A 5,000-nucleotide genomic window follows, 5' to 3' on the forward strand; every position below is an offset into this window, starting at 1 on the left:
CACACTCACAGAGAGGGTTGTGCTTGGGGATGAGATGCAAGACGACCCCGGGATGCCAGGAGCCGCCAAGATAAAGGAAACAATAAAGCATTACTCTCGAACTGATATATTTCCTCTTCAGGCGGGAAAAAACCGACTCTGAACATCACTCTTCACTGATTTCAACACACAGGCTTACACATACACACTAAAAAGAAAGAAAGAAAAAAACAAAACACATGTACGTAAGATAGGTGAATACAATATCACATTTTATATGGAAATCTGATCACTGTGACAAGGGCTCGAAGCCCCTTTCCTCAGGTAACACGACCACTGAAAAGGCTGTCTAACCAACGCCGATAAAAGCCACATGGAAGCAACCCGCAGCTTACACTCGAGTGTGACGACGAGGGTTTGCAGTCAGCCCGTGCGAGCGCTCGGAGTAGGGACTTAGAAATTCTAATCTAATACCCGGTTGCAAAAGTTGCTTTTATGAGACGGAAGAAGGAAGTAATGCATCTAGGCGTCAGCTCCGGTCTGCGCCGCCTCCCGGAGCCGCGACCGCCGGAGGACCTCCCAACTAGACCCACGCGAGCTGTTGCATGAGAACTGCGTGCAAGAAGAGCTTTCTCCGCACGCTGGGCGGCCGATCGGGTTTCCCCAACGAGGAGGAGACGACGAAAAAGTGAAAACCAAAAATGAGAAGAAAAAAACCGGATCCAATCGAGACGAAAACACGCAGACGAGGAGCTCCGCTTGTTATGACGTCACGAGCTTTGACTGAAGGGTCGATAGACGCGAGAAAAAAATGTGAAATGTGGCGTGGTTTGGAAAAAAAAAGCCACATGAATAATAATCATAAAAATGTAATACAAGCGCTACTAACAGCAGTAATGGTAATAATAATGGTAATAACAGAAATTGTAAGGATCACAGTAATAATTATCAATATCAATTATAGTGATAAAATGGCACCACCAACAAAGGCAATGATGATTATCATAAAAGTGATGAAGATAAAGATGACAAAAATAATCATACTACTAATACTTTACCACTACCACAACTGTTTAATAATAACAGCAATTATAATGATAATAATCATAACAATAATAATAATAATAATAATAATAATAATAATAATAATAATGATAATGATATTAACAATAATAATAATAATAATAACAATAATAATAATAATAATAACGATACTGATGATAATAATGATAACAACAACAACGATGATAATGATAATAATAACGGTAGTAATATTTAAAAAAAATATATAATAATTTTAGTGATAATCATAATAAAGACTCGTGACAACATTCAAAAAAAAAAATAAATAAATACAAAATAAACCTTTAATTTATACTTTATAACTGAACCAGAAAGGAATAAAAAAACTTAATCGTACTTTGTTTACCTACAGAGCACGCGACATGTTAATTTACTTACGATGCACCCTTCTGACTGATCTCTCTCTCGCTCTCTCTCTACTCCCTCAAGATCTCTCAACCCAATCTCTCTTCTCGAACTCACTCTCATCTCACGAACTCTCTCTCTCGTCTCATCTTTCTCACTCTCCTCTCTTCTCCTCCATCCTGTTCTCTCCTAATTCTTCCTCTCTTTCTATTTGTCCCTCATCCAATCCCATCACTCTCCATCTCTCTCCTCATCTCATCTCCATCTCGCTATCCTTTCCTCTCTCCCTATCCCCCTCTTCTCATCACTCTCCTCGTCTCTAAAATCCACGACAATATACGTTGAAGAAAAATTTCTACTCTAACCTTACCAGATCTTCTCTCAATTTCCGAAGGCCAGATGGACATACTCTATATGTCGCCATCAATAGCGTCATTATAAGAACAAATAAAGCATAAACAAGAAACAGAAGACCCAAGTATTCTCCGGAGTCTCAATATAACTAACACTACCACAACGCTCCTCACTTTAACACCACGGATCATAATCTACTCAGAAAAGCAGACATGAGATCAAACGAGTAGACGAAAAGAATTACGGGCTGAAAAAAGATAATTCACAAAGAGCAACATACATAACGTCAACCAAGCGCAAAATAAAAGATAATAAACCCCTCATTCCATCGATCTCTTACTCATCTAAGTAGAGATCGTGAACGAGGAAGAATCGACAACCCACAGCTATTCACAAAAGCGTAGTCACTCGCAATAATCTCAAACAAAAAAAAATATGACCCATAAATGGAAAGTATTAATGAAATAAGATACACTATACAGACTCCGCAACCATGACAATGAAGCATCTCTTCTCCAACTCTTAATCTCAGATCTCTACTCTCTAGCTCTATCGTCTACGATAACACAAACTATAACAAAGAGTAGACCCTAGCTAACACACACCATCTCATCCGTATTCCGTCAGCGAAACACATAAAACACCGTCCTCCTCCACAGAAGAAAACAACCTTAATTCAAAATACAAAGGGCAATAAACTCTGTCCTAGAATTCTCCAAGATATCTCGAAATCAGAGCTGCACAGTCGAACCCATGCTGTAACGACCCCTATAGTTAATGTCGATTAAGGATACCAGGAAACAATTAAAAACAAACGAAAATAAAAACATGAAAACATATAAACGCATCAGCCAATCCTCCCGGGTTAACAGAGACACATCTCCCCAATCGCCCCAGCAATACCCATCCACGATACCGACTTAAAACCAACGTGCACAAATCCTAACCACACAAACCAGAAAAACATAACGCCCCAGACACCTCCTCCACTTCCTCCATATCAGACATCCAAACAGCAGCCGCACACGCAAAAGAAACCTCCTCACTTACAAGACACAGACGAACTAAGATCCACGCAAAGACTATCCATAATACCCTCTCGGACAAACCTCGCATTATCCACTCTCATCTCTCTCACACTCAAAACTCTCAATCGGACTCTCTTTTTCTATCATCCCCCTAAAAAATTTTCTTCTTTCTCGCTCTCTCACACAAAGACGCCTCCTAACTGTTAAAGCCTCGACCGCTAAACCCAAACCGGTCAGCCTTTCGCTAAGTAACCAACACAATACCTATATGTCACTCAAAGACCCAGCTTCTCAGAAATGTTTCCTCTTCTATCCTTCCCCCTAAAAAAGGTCTATCTCTCCCCTACGCCTCATCGCCCTTATCAAAAACTTCAACTCTCTCGTCTCACCGACTCTCTACTCCTCATCCATCTCAAACTTAATGAACAATCATCACAGAACAACGCAACTCCTACAAGAAGAGCGAATACATCGGCCACGCTTCCTCAGATCTCTCTCTACTCACGCAATCCTCCTCTCCTCACTCCATCTCAATCTCCCGAATCATCACAAATCCATCATAAACTCTCTCAAGAACGAACAAGAGCTCACACGGATATGACCCGTCTCTTTCTCTCCCCATCCCCTCCCCCTATTATCTCTCAGTCATCCAGGGGTCTCACAACTCTCTACATCTACTACTCTCCCCACTCCTACCCTCGCTCCTTCTCCGTAAATCTCTCCCTCGTCTCTCTCTCCTCATCTCTCTCTCCTGTCACCTCTCCCCGCCTCACTGTTCAATCTCATTCTTCCCTCCTCTCACGGGACCACTCTTCCTCTCTCCAATCGTCCCTCCCTCCTCTTCTGTAATCTCTCCCCCCTATTCACTCTCTGCCTCTCTCAACCGTCGTCACTCGTCCCCTCCTCTAAATCCATCTCTCCCTTCCTGAACTTGAACCTCTCTCTCTTTCCTATCATCAACTATCCTATCCCACACCCCTATCTCTCCTCCTCTCAATCGCTATCGCTCCTCTCTCTCTCAGCATCTCACTCGCTCATCAGTCATCTCTCTCTCTCATCTCTCTCACTCATCGCTCTCAGACTCTCCACATCTCATCTCATCTCTCATTCTCTCGCCTCTCTTTCTATCATCCCCTATTTATCTCTCTTCTCTCTATCCGCCTCTCCCAATCTTTCTATCACCCTATTTTAGACTCGTCTCTCCGTCTCTCTCTCTCTCTATCTCTCTCTCAACGTCGGGATCTCGTCTATCTCTCTCGATCCTTTCTATAAACCCCATATTTATTAACTCATCTCTCTCTGCTCTCTATATCTCTCCGCCGTCTCTCTCTATCTCTCACCAGCTCCTCTATTCTCTATAGCTCATAATATAGATTCCCGCTCTATAATCTATGGAATATAAAGTTCGCAATAAAAACATCTAAACTCGCATAAATAATTAGAGAAAGAGAGAAGGAGAGAGAAAGGATGAGAGAGAGAACGAGAGAGAGAGAGAGAGGGGGGGGAGAGAGAGATAAAGAATGAGAGAGAGAGCGAGAGTGAGCGAGAGACGCACAAATACGTACTTTTCACAGGGTTCGGTCAACACAGCATGGAGGCGACCATTGTTCCCGCGGGCGAATCGAGCGGCCTGAGCGAGGCGATTTGCTCCCCTTTCCTCGTGTTCTTTTTTGTTCTTCGTTCAAGGGAAAGGCATTCATCCCCCCCCCCCCCCCCCCCCTTCGATCAAGAGAACAGCCGAGTCCCCGCCCCCTTTCCTCAAGGAATCAGCTCTTTTCTTGAGCTGTTTTGTCCCCTTCCGTCTGCCCTTTACTTACCAAACGGTTGTTCTCTTCTCTTTTATTTCGTTGAGGTTTGCTCTGTTTTGTCGTTCTGCGCCGTTCCTGCTCAGCGCTGACGTTTTTAAGTGGCTTGAACCAATTGCCTTCCCTTTGGCTTGCCCCGGTGGCGCCCTCCTGCCCCTCCCTCTCTCCCTCTCTTTCTCTCTCCCTCTGTCTCTCCTCTCGTTCTCTGTCTCTCTCTCTCCGTCTCTCTGTCTCTCTTCTCGTTCTCTGTCTCTCTCTCTCCCTCCCTCTCTCTCTCTCTCTCTCTCTCTCTCTCTCTCTCTCTCTCTCTCTCTTTCTTTATCTCTCTCTCCCTCCCTGTTTATCTCTCCTCGTTCTCGGTCTCCCTCCCTTCCTCACCTCTCTCTCTAACTCTCTCTCTCTCTCT

General features: G+C 43.5%; 1 protein-coding gene across 1 annotated transcript in view; it reads right to left on the reverse strand.

The window, feature by feature from the left end:
• Positions 1–5,000, reverse strand: part of LOC125041491 — a 15,966-nt gene that overhangs the window by 4,436 nt on the left and 6,530 nt on the right. The gene's annotated exons all lie outside the window — the stretch shown is intronic.

This window comes from Penaeus chinensis, chromosome 3 (genome assembly GCF_019202785.1).
Source record: "Penaeus chinensis breed Huanghai No. 1 chromosome 3, ASM1920278v2, whole genome shotgun sequence".
Lineage (NCBI taxonomy): Eukaryota > Metazoa > Arthropoda > Malacostraca > Decapoda > Penaeidae > Penaeus > Penaeus chinensis.